The sequence below is a fragment of the Nansenia antarctica genome, assembly GCF_963989245.1.
Source record: "Nansenia antarctica genome assembly, chromosome: 2".
Classification (NCBI taxonomy): Eukaryota; Metazoa; Chordata; class Actinopteri; order Argentiniformes; family Microstomatidae; genus Nansenia; species Nansenia antarctica.
In genome coordinates this window covers 23,015,320-23,032,355 of record NC_137675.1, presented here as the reverse complement: position 1 = coordinate 23,032,355, position 17,036 = coordinate 23,015,320, and positions in this window count along the sequence as shown.

Sequence of the window (17,036 nt, the reverse complement as noted above, 5' to 3'; positions counted from 1 at the left end):
AAAATCAAAATGTGTGTTCAGTTGCAACTGATAAATTACCATTTCTAGCCTACTTTAAGATAGACTGAATTGTGAATTGTCTGTCATCCTAAAACACTTACATATTGGAATGACTTATAGCCTATGCCAATTGGTTGACGTTAGAAATCAATTCATTAACCTTTTCATTAATCTCACTAACTCTGTGAATGTAGGTCTGCAACGCTGACTCATTTCAAATGCTGGATTAAGAGAGGCCAACTCTGGAATCAAACAGCGGGCATTGGCTACTGCAGAGTCATTTCCTCATGATATAACCTACAGCAGTTCCAAAGCAGTGGATGTCTATACAATGGGAACCATGGAGAAGTTTAACTACACAGATAAATCAGGAAAATTCTTCGAATATGTTAATATGTTAATATGTAATTAACTTGTACAATAGCAGATGGTTTCAATTTCAAAAAGATACACAGGAAGGAGTCTCTCTCTCTCAGGAAAGAGTGCATTTGTTGGATAGAGGATTTCAATTGTTACTGTATATATGTTGATATGTGGCCCATAACCTAATCGTTAGTTAGGTCATTTGTTCATTGATAAAAACAGAAATGCATTTTGATAAACTGATAGAACCCATGAGGGAGCCAGTGTGGACTACAGAAGCATAGACATTCATCTTTACACTCTTATCTCACCATCCACCTGTACCTCTCCACAGAGGCCTTGCTGGGCCCCGTCGAAGAGACCGTCCAGAAGGATGGTGACCTAAAGGGAGCCAGCCTGCTGGACACGCCCGCTGCCGTCCCCCACACCCACCCAAACGCCTTTCACGTCTGGGACCAGGACGATATCATGATACCCCTGAGCACTGACTACAGCCCCCAGGCCAGCCCTATGGCCGCTGTCATCCCTTACATCCCTCACTTCTTTCCTACTACCATCGCTGTCAACAGTCCGTCATACAATCAGCCCAGCCCCAGAGAGACCGAGGCTTGGGTCCATTTGGACACGTACGCACACACACATGGACACACGCACACACACACACAAACACAACACACATAAACACGACGCACACATACACAACACACATATTATGCACAGTTGGTGCTGTAGTTATTTAGTTATGTTCATGACTTGTTTTACCTAAACACATTCCATAGTAGCATTACTGAGGAGAAAAGCACAGCCTACTCTCTTTCTGAGATTCATCTTATAGAAAGCCCTGGGGAAATAATTGTGTATTCACCAGGTGAAACTAAAGTAAAACATGACAGACAACCCCTTTTTGACACTTTTTGTAATTCACACCAATAGAAAGGGTCACAGATATCGGTCAAGCCTGACAATCGTGGACTGTCTTTGGTTGGAGAAAGACATTTACCTTAGTGAATCTAGTAATCAGTAATCTACTCAATTTATCAATTTAGCCATCAAAACAATCACAAACATGGATTGACTAGATTGACATGGATTGAAAAAGGCGGACCATAAACAGGAAGTAGATTTACACTGCTCAGCTTGCCCATCAAAGAAACCACAAGCAATCAGAGAAGAAGAGATCAAGCAATTGACTGACCCAAGAGGATGTTCCTGAACAGGGAGTTGGCAGGGGGCTTATACGGCCATGTTTCATCCTTCTTTCAAGCTTGACAGGCGGCTAAGACTGATTGGCAGTTGTTATTTTAGCATGGTGGTGCAGAGTCACGAAGGAGAATATCAATGGCCTTCACCTGTGAACTTCCTATTGGATTTGTACCAAGTCATCATCATCATCATCATCATCATCCTCACTCTGACACCAGCCCAGTGATGTCCTTGAGTAAGAGTCACTGAACATCCAATGAGCACAGAGACAGTAATATATTTGTATCTTTGACCACAATGATAGTAGAATATATTTAGTGGAGATGAGCATTTAATCAAAGGGTTAAATGCTGAGGGTATAGTATGTTGTATTGTGCTTGTACCAAAAGCCTGCTGGAGCATTACCACAAATTGAGTTTGGGATTGAATGTACAGGAGAAAGTAATAAGTGCATGTGTGTTTCAATATACACTTATGTGAATATGGTGTGAGATTAAAAAAAGAAACAATCCTATCTGCTCTATTTTGTTGGCTAATTCAGGCCTCCCCTGATATACAGATGCTGTAACTTCACACCAGCTGACAGGGCACATTCCACCCTGTGGGTGTAACATTAAGATAGATGGTATGTAAGCTGACTGAACTTTGAGAGCTTGCCAGCAGACAGTCCATAGACCGTTATGTCTCCAAGCTTAAATGCAACTATTAAACTCCTTGTCCTTGAAAGATGCTGTATGACCCTTAGCTCTCTACCTTTTTGCCCTTGCCATGTCCGTAACCACACATGCCAGCCAGGTGTGACCAACTCTGACTGAATCAAGCGTGCTAGTCCTGGGCTCAATCAAAAGCTTACTCTCCAGGAAAGGAGTTGACCATCCCTGATATAAAGCTATTTTTCTAATCACATATTCTCCACTTCAGAGAGAGAGAGAAAGAGAGAGAGAGAGAGTGCACATAGATACATACACACTGACCCCTGTCCTGTGTCTGTGTGTGTGTGTGTGTGTGTGTGTGTGTGTGTGTGTGTGTGTGTGTGTGTGTGTGTGTGTATGTGTGTGTGCGTGCGTGCGTGTGTGTGTGGGTGTTCCTCAGAGCGGCCCATGGGATGATCTCCATGCTGAAAATGCTAAAACTGCCATCCCCCTTTCCATCTCTTAATGAACGTGGTATTACTGCTATTTAAACATTTAGTTTTGCGCATATTGAGTAAAATACTGTGGGCGAGGGGGCACGCACACATGCAATGACATTTTTACCACATTTAAGTCACTGACACTGAAGTCACTGACGCTGTGGGGATGCTAAAGTTGTCCCCATATGATAAAATCCACCATCCCCCCTGATTTTCTTTTACAACTTGAGTACTGCATACAAGGGTAGGTAGAAGGCTAGATGACCATAGGTAGACCATATTGTGGATATGGTACTATTTATTAGTAGTAATATGAATAATAATAAAATAGTTATCTTCTCTTTTTAGTAGTAGTATTGTTATTGTTATTATTATTATTATTATTATTACTAGTTCAAGGATTTAAGCAGAGGAATATGTTTGAAGTTTGACAAAGAGTAGAGATCATGAGTGAGAGACAGAGACGATGATGAGATTGAACCAGTAACGGTAGCAACGGTACTGTTCAAGTGTGTAGTTGTGCACCATGTCCGTATACTGGAAAATGTGGTATGCTAATGAGCAGCAGAGGTCAGTAGTGTCCAAGTAAAGACAGACTGTGGACATATCTTGACTTTGTTATGTGTCAGTAAGTGTATCAAGCACAAAGAATGCTACCAAAGCATAGATTCTACATTATCGTCAGGCTACATATACCACAGGTCTTTCCCAGAGATCTCCCCGACTGTCATCAATACCTCACTGATGTCTTCCAGGAACCAATGGCAGCAAGCTACCATGCAAGTGCGCCGGCACACTCATTGGGAGCAATTTGGGGTTCAGTGTCTTGCCCAAGGACACCTCAACAAGTGGGCAGCCGGGGATCAAACCGCCAAACTACCAACCTTACAATCATTAGATGCCATGTCTTAGGCTTTTGAATTGTATGTGCTGTACAGTAAGAGCTGATTATGTCTGTGTACCTGCATATTTGATTTTGTGTTTGTTTATACTGTACATATCGTGTTTTATAATGTGTTACATGCTATGTCTTTTATACAGCTGCAAAGAAAATTGACCAAGACTGGTAGAATAATGTTTTCTGAATCTGAATCTAGCATTTCCCCCGAGGAAGATACTTAATTTCCATGAAAAAAAAACACTAGATACAGTCCTGCGATTTATCTCTATATTTAGATATTCACTCTATCGTACAGTAGCTACAGTATAGTATTCAATCATGACACCGGAAATATAGGCTAGTCATACTTTTGTGACAAAGGCACTCTTTTTTTATTAACGAAAACATTAAGCTGAGAGAGAGAGAGACAAGCCTCTGAAGGTGAATAGCAGAGATAAACTTTCGTCAGTCCCCCTGTGCCTGTATAGTAGTGAAAGGGTACATTGGGAGTGGGGTCTCCAGTACAGAGGGTAGGATGGGTTTTTCATTGAGCCAAACAAACACACACACACACACACACACACACACACACACACACACACACAGGCACTGACACAAGCCTTGCTCCTGACTTAAGGGAGAGCAGTACTGTGAAGGAGTGGGATATCTACACAGCACCGGCTAATCAGGACCAGGTGTGGGCCTTCTTGGGGTGGGGGGGGGGGTCATAGGGGGGTCATAGGCTACTATAGGATTGTGCTCTATCCTCCAGTACAGAGGCTAATCAGTCACTACTCATCAAGCACTTGTTGCAGCTTGGCGCTGAGCTTAATCAAGCTCTCCAGGACCTTCGACAGCTCCGCCAGCGTAGCCCCCATGGCGTGACTGTTGCCCTCGTAGGTGCTGTACATGTGGTCCTTCATCTGCTGGCAGATCTCATACACCTGAGAAACAGGAGAGCACAGCACATGATGAAACATGATATTTTTTTCAACTAAGTTTGAACATTTATTTACATCTTTCGGGAATAAAAGTCTGAACATTTTGATTGGTTGCACTGACTTGTTCCCACTTTCACCAGCTACTGTCACATTATACACTTTTAAGGATGAAGTGAGATCCCCAGGGACAGGATAGCACACATAAGACATACACACCTTTTCTTTTTTTTCTGAGTGGGGCAGTCCCGCCCATATTTTTAATTTCATTGGATAGAGACAGTGAAGTAAGGGGAAGAGGGCATGTCAGCAGGGCATGGGCCAGATTCTAACCCATACCGACATGGGCATATGTGTGCACTGTAGACCGTGGTGCTAGACCACTGGACCACCCCAGGCCACTAATATAGACTTTTAAGGATTTCACTCATCTGAGGGATAGGATAGCACACATAAAACATAATGTACACTTTTAAAGATCACACTCACCTGAGAGACAGGATACAGCACATAATATAATAAGACATGACACTTACACTTTTAAGGACAGTTCCCCCCCCCCCCTGAGAATGTAACCTAACCAGAAACACCTCCTGTTCCTATATGGGTATAGCTTGTATAGTTAGTACACTATACACAGTACTAAAATATATGTTTATCAAGTTTCTTGAAGCACATTTTGAAAGTTAACTGTTAAATATGTGGTCATGTTAAGGAGTGATGTTGGCAAAGAAAGCAGTGGTCATTCCATACTGGATTAAATGTCTGGATACCTTCTTTGACATTTTCTGGTACGTCATGGGGCTGTCGTATATTTTTCCAACCAGGTCTTCGACCTTTCTGCCAATGTCCTTTATCCTTGATCTAGAGCAAACACACAGTCCTACTCCGTCAGTCTGCGACATTAGCGGACACTCTTTATGTAAGCCTATGACTTTCAACCTATGGTGAACAATTATAGAGTTGAGATAAGTGTCTTCAGTTTTTAGACTGACGTCCATGTAGCCGCACAGCGCACACCCATATCCTAAACGTTATATAGAAGGGAAGAGTAGGCAAACACATGTATTTTCTGTTTTCTACCTACTCTACCTTATCTGTTGGTCTGGAGTCTCATCCATGCTCATTAATGAGGATGTCTCACTCATTGATGAGTCAGTGCCTAGCCCCTCACCTGGATCCACCTGGGAACAGAGGATAGAGGATAGAAACCACACATGCAGTGAAGCACTCAGGTCAGGTCCAACAGAAAAGATGATGTTCACTACACACATGAATATGCTGGAAAATGTGATGAATGTTTAGAGGGGTGTACAGGCTACCAGTAGCCTACCTGAGGAGGTTCGAGTCTGGGTTTAGGAGTTGACTGTGAGGTGGAGGGAAGTTTGTCAAATGAAAAATCATCCATTTGAAGATGGGACAGGTCGCTCTCTGTACCTATTAGAAAAATAAATGGTCATGTAGGTTCCCCCTATGCATTAGCCATGCATTGAACTCACAGTTCAGGTCTGGTGATCGTCAGGGCGGCGGTGTTTCATGACTTTCGGTAGTGAGAGGGGGAAATGTGTCTGGCTAGCTACTAGCTACTAAGCTAAAGTCGACTTACCACAACGCAAAAAGACGAAGCACAGCCTGTCCTCATACATCAGACAAGCTTACACATGAACATTTATTCGTTCATATGTTCGTTTGGTACTGACAGCTCGATAGCTCTACCTCTAGCTAGCCTTCGACAGATTGCGAGCCACAGTTCATTTGAAAGAAACAATACCTCGTCGCTCGTCAATGGTATGAGGTTTATAGAAAAACTTCTGAGTATAATGTCATTAAAACATACTTACGCTTCTGCGAAATAAACTGACGGTTTATATAACCTTTTATACAACTTCTAGCGACTCTTGTTTTTTGATGGGACCGAAGGCTTTCCACAACGAAGGCTACGTTCGTAAATTCGCTCTGAGAGCGCCGGAGCGCACACTGGGTTCAACGTCACAAAGGGACCAAGTAATTTGATTGGACAAGAAGCTCTCCATGAATGCTGATCAGATTTCCAGAGCGTATTTACGAACGCACCCGAATGCTTTTTCATTTCCCCGGGAAATCTCTCACGCGGTGCCTAATCATTCATATCGATCATTCATAGATTATTGCTTTAGCCCCAGCCTGGTATAGACTAGACTGAGTGTATTGTCATGTCATATCATGCTAGTAAATAAAATTTTACTATGAAACTAAAGTAAAACATGACAGACAACCCCTTTTTGACACTTTTTGTAATTCACACCAATAGAAAGGGTCACAGATATCGGTCAAGCCTGACAATCGTGGACTGTCTTTGGTTGGAGAAAGACATTTACCTTAGTGAATCTAGTAATCAGTAATCTACTCAATTTATCAATTTAGCCATCAAAACAATCACAAACATGGATTGACTAGATTGACATGGATTGAAAAAGGCGGACCATAAACAGGAAGTAGATTTACACTGCTCAGCTTGCCCATCAAAGAAACCACAAGCAATCAGAGAAGAAGAGATCAAGCAATTGACTGACCCAAGAGGATGTTCCTGAACAGGGAGTTGGCAGGGGGCTTATACGGCCATGTTTCATCCTTCTTTCAAGCTTGACAGGCGGCTAAGACTGATTGGCAGTTGTTATTTTAGCATGGTGGTGCAGAGTCACGAAGGAGAATATCAATGGCCTTCACCTGTGAACTTCCTATTGGATTTGTACCAAGTCATCATCATCATCATCATCATCATCATCATCATCCTCACTCTGACACCAGCCCAGTGATGTCCTTGAGTAAGAGTCACTGAACATCCAATGAGCACAGAGACAGTCATATATTTGTATCTTTGACCACAATGATATATTAATGAATAATAATGAATATATTTTGTGGAGATGAGCATTTAATCAAAGGGTTAAATGCTGAGGGTATAGTATGTTGTATTGTGCTTGTACCAAAAGCCTGCTGGAGCATTACCACAAATTGAGTTTGGGATTGCATGTACAGGAGAAGGTAATAAGTGCATGTGTGTTTCAATATACACTTATGTGAATATGGTGTGAGATTAAAAAAAGAAACAATCCTATCTGCTCTATTTTGTTTGCTAATTCAGGCCTCCCCTGATATACAGATGCTGTAACTTCACACCAGCTGACAGGGCACATTCCACCCTGTGGGTGTAACATTAAGATAGATGGTATGTAAGCTGACTGAACTTTGAGAGCTTGCCAGCAGACAGTCCATGGACCGTTATGTCTCCAAGCTTAAATGCAACTATTAAACTCCTTGTCCTTGAAAGATGCTGTATGACCCTTAGCTCTCTACCTTTTTGCCCTGGCCATGTCCGTAACCACACATGCCAGCCAGGTGTGACCAACTCTGACTGAATCAAGCGTGCTAGTCCTGGGCTCAATCAAAAGCTTACTCTCCAGGAAAGGAGTTGACCATCCCTGATATAAAGCTATTTTTCTAATCACATATTCTCCACTTCAGAGAGAGAGAGAAAGAGAGAGAGAGAGAGAGTGCACATAGATACATACACACTGACCCCTGTCCTGTGTCTGTGTGTGTGTGTGTGTGTGTGTGTGTGTGTGTGTGTGTGTGTGTGTGTGTGTGTGTGTGTGCGTGCGTGCGTGCGTGTGTGTGTGGGTGTTCCTCAGAGCGGCCCATGGGATGATCTCCATGCTGAAAATGCTAAAACTGCCATCCCCCTTTCCATCTCTTAATGAACGTGGTATTACTGCTATTTAAACATTTAGTTTTGCGCATATTGAGTAAAATACTGTGGGCGAGGGGGCACGCACACATGCAATGACATTTTTACCACATTTAAGTCACTGACACTGAAGTCACTGACGCTGTGGGGATGCTAAAGTTGTCCCCATATGATAAAATCCACCATCCCCCCTGATTTTCTTTTACAACTTGAGTACTGCATACAAGGGTAGGTAGAAGGCTAGATGACCATAGGTAGACCATATTGTGGATATGGTACTATTTATTAGTAGTAATATGAATAATAATAAAATAGTTATCTTCTCTTTTTAGTAGTAGTATTGTTATTGTTATTATTATTATTATTATTATTATTATTACTAGTTCAAGGATTTAAGCAGAGGAATATGTTTGAAGTTTGACAAAGAGTAGAGATCATGAGTGAGAGACAGAGACGATGATGAGATTGAACCGGTAACGGTAGCAACGGTACTGTTCAAGTATGTAGTTGTGCACCATGTCCGTATACTGGAAAATGTGGCGTGCTAATGACCAGCAGAGGTCAGTAGTGTCCAAGTTAAGACAGACTGTGGACATATCTTGACTTTGTTATGTGTCAGTAAGTGTATCAAGCACAAAGAATGCTACCAAAGCATAGATTCTACATTATCGTCAGGCTACATATACCACAGGTCTTTCCCAGAGATCTCCCCCACTGTCATCAATACCTCACTGATGTCTTCCAGGAACCAATGGCAGCAAGCTACCATGCAAGTGCGCCGGCACACTCATTGGGAGCAATTTGGGGTTCAGTGTCTTGCCCAAGGACACCTCAACAAGTGGGCAGCCGGGGATCAAACCGCCAAACTACCAACCTTACAATCATTAGATGCCATGTCTTAGGCTTTTGAATTGTATGTGCTGTACAGTAAGAGCTGATTATGTCTGTGTACCTGCATATTTGATTTTGTGTTTGTTTATACTGTATATATCGTGTTTTATAATGTGTTACATGCTATGTCTTTTATACAGCTGCAAAGAAAATTGACCAAGACTGGTAGAATAATGTTTTCTGAATCTGAATCTAGCATTTCCCCTGAGGAAGATACTTAATTTCCATGAAAAAAAAACACTAGATACAGTCCTGCGATTTATCTCTATATTTAGATATTCACTCTATCGTACAGTAGCTACAGTATAGTATTCAATCATGACACCGGAAATATAGGCTAGTCATACTTTTGTGACAAAGGCACTCTTTTTTTATTAACGAAAACATTAAGCTGAGAGAGAGAGAGAGAGAGACAAGCCTCTGAAGGTGAATAGCAGAGAGAAACTTTTGTCAGTCCCCCTGTATAGTAGTGAAAGGGTACATTGGGAGTGGGGTCTCCAGTACAGAGGGTAGGATGGGTTTTTCATTGAGCCAAACAAACACACACACACACACACACACACACACACACACACACACACACAGGCACTGACACAAGCCTTGCTCCTGACTTAAGGGAGAGCAGTACTGTGAAGGAGTGGGATATCTACACAGCACCGGCTAATCAGGACCAGGTGTGGGCCTTCTTGGGGTGGGGGGGGTCATAGGGGGGTCATAGGCTACTATAGGATTGTGCTCTATCCTCCAGTACAGAGGCTAATCAGTCACTACTCATGTGGCTGAATCAAGCCCTTGTTGCAGCTCGGCGCTGAGCTTAATCAAGCTCTCCAGGACCTCCGACAGGGCCTTAATGAGGCCTGACAGGGCCTCCAGGACCTTCGACAGCTCCGCCAGCGTAGCCTTTCGTGTGGCTGAATCAAGCCCTTGTTGCAGCTCGGCTCTGAGCTTAGTGTAGCTCTCCTGGACCTCCGACAGGGCCTTGTTGAGGCCTGACAGGGCCTCCAGGACCTTCGACAGCTCCGCCAGCGTAGTCCCCATGGCGTGACTGTTGCCCTCGTAGGTGCTGTACATGTGGTTCATCTGCTGGCAGATCTCATACACCTGAGAGACAGGAGAGCACAGCACATGATGAAACATGATATTTTTTTCAACTAAGTTTGAACATTTATTTACATCTTTCGGGAATAAAAGTCTGAACATTTTGATTGGTTGCACTGACTTGTTCCCACTTTCACCAGCTACTGTCACATTATACACTTTTAAGGATGAAGTGAGATCCCCAGGGACAGGATAGCACACATAAGACATACACACCTTTTCTTTTTTTTCTGAGTGGGGCAGTCCCGCCCATATTTTTAATTTCATTGGATAGAGACAGTGAAGATAGACAGGAAAGTAAGGGGAAGAGGGCATGTCAGCAGGGCATGGGCCAGATTCTAACCCATACCGACATGGGCATATGTGTGCACTGTAGACCGTGGTGCTAGACCACTGGACCACCCCAGGCCACTAATATAGACTTTTAAGGATTTCACTCATCTGAGGGATAGGATAGCACACATAAAACATAATGTACACTTTTAAAGATCACACTCACCTGAGAGACAGGATACAGCACATAATATAATAAGACATGACACTTACACTTTTAAGGACAGTTTCCCCCCCCTGAGAATGTAACCTAACCAGAAACACCTCCTGTTCCTATATGGGTATAGCTTGTATAGTTAGTACACTATACACAGTTATAAAATATATGTTTATCAAGTTTCTTGAAGCACATTTTGAAAGTTAACTGTTAAATATGTGGTCATGTTAAGGAGTGATGTTGGCAAAGAAAGCAGTGGTCATTCCATACTGGATTAAATGTATGGATACCTTATATATCATCTTGTCTTGAAAGTTCATCACGTCCATCATTTTCTGGTCCGTCATGGGGCTGTCGTATATTTTTCCAACCAGGTCTTCGACCTTTCTGCCAATGTCATTTATCCTTGATCTAGAGCAAACACACAGTCCTACTCCGTCAGTCTGCGACATTAGCGGACACTCTTTATGTAAGCCTATGACTTTCAACCTATGGTGAACAATTATAGAGTTGAGATAAGTGTCTTCAGTTTTTAGACTGACGCCCATGTAGCCGCACAGCGCACACCCATATCCTAAACGTTATAGAAGGGAAGAGTAGGCAAACACATGTATTTTCTGTTTTCTACCTACTCTACCTTATCTGTTGGTCTGGAGTCTCATCCATGCTCATTAATGAGGATGTCTCACTCATTGATGAGTCAGTGCCTAGCCCCTCACCTGGATCCACCTGGGAACAGAGGATAGAGGATAGAAACCACACATGCAGTGAAGCACTCAGGTCAGGTTCAACAGAAAAGATGATGTTCACTACACACATGAATATGCTGGAAAATGTGATGAATGTTTAGAGGGGTGTACAGGCTACCAGTAGCCTACCTGAGGAGGTTCGAGTCTGGGTTTAGGACTTGACTGTGAGGTGGAGGGAAGTTTGTTAAATGAAAAATCATCCATTTGAAGATGGGACAGGTCGCTCTCTGTACCTATTAGAAAAATAAATGGTCATGTAGGTTCCCCCTATGCATTAGCCATGCATTGAACTCACAGTTCAGGTCTGGTGATCGTCAGGGCGGCGGTGTTTCATGACTTTCGGTAGTGAGAGGGGGAAATGTGTCTGGCTAGCTACTAGCTACTAAGCTAAAGTCGACTTACCACAACGCAAAAAGACGAAGCACAGCCTGTCCTCATACATCAGACAAGCTTACACATGAACATTTATTCGTTCATATGTTCGTTTGGTACTGACAGCTCGATAGCTCTACCTCTAGCTAGCCTTCGACAGAGATTGCGAGCCACAGTTCATTTGAAAGAAACAATACCTCGTCGCTCGTCAATGGTATGAGGTTTATAGAAAAACTTCTGAGTATAATGTCATTAAAACATACTTACGCTTCTGCGAAATAAACTGACGGTTTATATAACCTTTTATACAACTTCTAGCGACTCTTGTTTTTTGATGGGACCGAAGGCTTTCCACAACGAAGGCTACGTTCGTAAATTCGCTCTGAGAGCGCCGGAGCGCACACTGGGTTCAACGTCACAAAGGGACCAAGTAATTTGATTGGACAAGAAGCTCTCCATGAATGCTGATCAGATTTCCAGTGCGTATTTACGAACGCACCCGAATGCTTTTTCATTTCCCCGGGAAATCTCTCACGCGGTGCCTAATCATTCATATCGATCATTCATAGATTATTGCTTTAGCCCCAGCCTGGTATAGACTAGACTGAGTGTATTGTCATGTCATATCATGCTAGCAAATAAAATAAAAAAATTGTGGACGGGAGTAATTCATTAGTTAGCTCCAGTCTCCAGAGTGTATTTATTTGGATTGAATGACTGATTCAACTGAATGTCAAGCACCATTTTGTCTTGACTGTCTCAGTCAATTTAAATCATAGTGTATTTACCAGTGGCGGCTGGCCGATAGAGGGCGCTGGGGCGCCGCCCCCACCTTCACTTCCTAGTTGCGATTTGTAAAAGTTTTTTTTTTTTAAATAAACATTGTTTATTCACAAAATGCGGCTGATATTCTGTCGGCGCCTATCAGCATTCATTAAAAATCCTCCAATACAATAAACATTTTATCTGTGTGTGTGTAAAATTCACTGTTAAAATACATAGGGGGAGGAGTCGGGGCGCCGGCCGAATGCAAGTCTCAGGCAGGCCAAATACTTTTCGCTTACACGTGAGCTGTAGCAGTGCTCCAATTGGCTGTCTCCTATGTCTCGGCCGGGGCGCAAAAATTGCGCCCTGAATATCCGGTTGTATAGCAGAAAATGCATATGCTGAGGACTTCCGACTTCCGGGGCAGCATGGGTTGAACGCACGCACGACTGCTCTCCTAACAAATTAAGTTTTTTACAATGTAAGGAGGATTTATTTCTGTAAACAAATTGAACAAATGGATTAGAAGGAGGCATCTTTTGTTCCTAACTTGAGGATGTTGCAACTGGACCTATTACCGAAGTCAAACTTATCTCGTTTGTGGTCGCCATCTCCGCACCGGCTGTTTGTTGATTGTTTGATATAGGTTACTCAAGTTGTATGGCCAATGCTGCTGGCAGCAGAGAGTTAAGAAATCTAAGAAGCGATCTAAAACAAAAAGTTACGGTGATGGACCGCGGAGAACTTGCATCAATTATGAGAGAAGTCATACGTGAAGAGCTTGACTCCGCATTTCATCTGAAACTCAAACCAATTAAAGAATGTCTGGATTCACTCCGCAAGGATATGATTTCCAATACGACCAAGGTAAAGGACCTGGAAACAGCCGCTAACGAGACGGAGCGCCGTCTAACTGATATCGAACAAAAACGTTCTCAATCACAGTCGGATAATATGTCACTGAAAGAGAAAATTGAACAGATTGAAGCACGTAGCCGCAGTTTTAATATTCGAGTGTTGGGACTGCCTGAAGACAGTGAGAAAGGCAATCCCACTGCTTTTATGAATTCCCTGTTATGCGACGTGTTTGGTGCCGACAAGCTGGGACCTCAACCCCGCGGGAGGCTAACGTGAGGTATGGGCTGTTATTTCCACGCAAGCTGATTGTCGCATTTGCTAACAACACTGCCTCCTTCACGGACCACAGAGAGGCCATGGCACACTACATCCAGGTAATTAAACCAACTCTATAATCCTGACTACATCAATGGCTAACATCAATACCTGAACAACAGCCCACTATATGGGCAATGTGACAGTAGACAATGTAATGAATCCTGGATTGATGGAGATGCCTATAGGCTACGTGACATTTTATTGGAGTCCCTGACTATGACGAATATATGATATGTATGTATATATGAATAACAATTGATATGGATCAATTTATACCTCTTATTAGATTATAAATACTCTGGTTGTTATGTTTGCCTTTTGGTTGACAGCAAAAGGGAGAGAGGAGGATAGGGAGGGAGAGAAGGAGAGAGAGCAGGAAGGTGTCGGCACACCAGAGAGAGAGAGAGCAAGAACCAGGTGAGAAAGTGGACAGGTAGTCAAGACCACATAAGTAAGTAGCCTTGAGAACCGATGGTTCTCGAGCCTAATGGCCCATAGGGAAGGAGCCTATCTCCTGTTTCCGTAGCGTGAGGCGGCTTAATGTACAAGTTAGTACACCCCCTGGACATGACGCTGGTATGTCGCAGGGTCTTGGGGGGGGGGGGGGTCCATGCCACGGTCCATGCCACCCCCCCAAGGCAGCAAACCTAGGGGAAACACTGTTATTCTCATGCTAAAATCGACTGTAAATCCAGATTTTAAAGTTGATATTCTTCCCCGTGGAGCATGCCCCCATAACCTGTGCCCCACCCAAATTTTTTAGCACCAGCCGCCACTGGTATTTACTGACATGGTGGGAACTGGGAAGTGGATTAGGACGGGAGGTAGACCATAATCAGAGACCATAGCCTAATCCTTCAAACCTGCCTCTGCTCTCCAGAGCTCTGCCAGTGGAGCCTACGTCAGTCCCGTGGACAGCGGTCACTTGTGCGTGTGCTGCTGTCCACGAAGATCAAATCAATTTATGCGTAAAATGTTTCTCTAAGATTGTTTTTATGATCTGTGCTTGGTAACAAACAGTTCAACATATTATCTAAGCTTTATTCAAATATGTTTATGAAATGGCACCATCCAATCGAGGATTCTACCGCTGAACTCCCACCTTTCATCTGACATCTGAATAACTTGAACCGCAAGGTCAACTGCAGTCTTCTTTTAAAATTACTTTTTTATTTTTTTATTTTATCAAAATGTGTGTTCAGTTGCAACTGATAAATTACCATTTCTAGCCTACTTTAAGATAGACTGAATTGTGAATTGTCTGTCATCCTAAAACACTTACATATTGGAATGACTTATAGCCTATGCCAATTGGTTGACGTTAGAAATCAATTCATTAACCTTTTCATTAATCTCACTAACTCTGTGAATGTAGGTCTGCAACGCTGACTCATTTCAAATGCTGGATTAAGAGAGGCCAACTCTGGAATCAAACAGCGGGCATTGGCTACTGCAGAGTCATTTCCTCATGATATAACCTACAGCAGTTCCAAAGCAGTGGATGTCTATACAATGGGAACCATGGAGAAGTTTAACTACACAGATAAATCAGGAAAATTCTTCGAATATGTTAATATGTTAATATGTAATTAACTTGTACAATAGCAGATGGTTTCAATTTCAAAAAGATACACAGGAAGGAGTCTCTCTCTCTCAGGAAAGAGTGCATTTGTTGGATAGAGGATTTCAATTGTTACTGTATATATGTTGATATGTGGCCCATAACCTAATCGTTAGTTAGGTCATTTGTTCATTGATAAAAACAGAAATGCATTTTGATAAACTGATAGAACCCATGAGGGAGCCAGTGTGGACTACAGAAGCATAGACATTCATCTTTACACTCTTATCTCACCATCCACCTGTACCTCTCCACAGAGGCCTTGCTGGGCCCCGTCGAAGAGACCGTCCAGAAGGATGGTGACCTAAAGGGAGCCAGCCTGCTGGACACGCCCGCTGCCGTCCCCCACACCCACCCAAACGCCTTTCACGTCTGGGACCAGGACGATATCATGATACCCCTGAGCACTGACTACAGCCCCCAGGCCAGCCCTATGGCCGCTGTCATCCCTTACATCCCTCACTTCTTTCCTACTACCATCGCTGTCAACAGTCCGTCATACAATCAGCCCAGCCCCAGAGAGACCGAGGCTTGGGTCCATTTGGACACGTACGCACACACACATGGACACACGCACACACACACACAAACACAACACACATAAACACGACGCACACATACACAACACACATATTATGCACAGTTGGTGCTGTAGTTATTTAGTTATGTTCATCACTTGTTTTACCTAAACACATTCCATAGTAGCATTACTGAGGAGAAAAGCACAGCCTACTCTCTTTCTGAGATTCATCTTATAGAAAGCCCTGGGGAAATAATTGTGTATTCACCAGGTGAAACTAAAGTAAAACATGACAGACAACCCCTTTTTGACACTTTTTGTAATTCACACCAATAGAAAGGGTCACAGATATCGGTCAAGCCTGACAATCGTGGACTGTCTTTGGTTGGAGAAAGACATTTACCTTAGTGAATCTAGTAATCAGTAATCTACTCAATTTATCAATTTAGCCATCAAAACAATCACAAACATGGATTGACTAGATTGACATGGATTGAAAAAGGCGGACCATAAACAGGAAGTAGATTTACACTGCTCAGCTTGCCCATCAAAGAAACCACAAGCAATCAGAGAAGAAGAGATCAAGCAATTGACTGACCCAAGAGGATGTTCCTGAACAGGGAGTTGGCAGGGGGCTTATACGGCCATGTTTCATCCTTCTTTCAAGCTTGACAGGCGGCTAAGACTGATTGGCAGTTGTTATTTTAGCATGGTGGTGCAGAGTCACGAAGGAGAATATCAATGGCCTTCACCTGTGAACTTCCTATTGGATTTGTACCAAGTCATCATCATCATCATCATCATCATCATCATCATCCTCACTCTGACACCAGCCCAGTGATGTCCTTGAGTAAGAGTCACTGAACATCCAATGAGCACAGAGACAGTAATATATTTGTATCTTTGACCACAATGATAGTAGAATATATTTAGTGGAGATGAGCATTTAATCAAAGGGTTAAATGCTGAGGGTATAGTATGTTGTATTGTGCTTGTACCAAAAGCCTGCTGGAGCATTACCACAAATTGAGTTTGGGATTGCATGTACAGGAGAAAGTAATAAGTGCATGTGTGTTTCAATATACACTTATGTGAATATGGTGTGAGATTA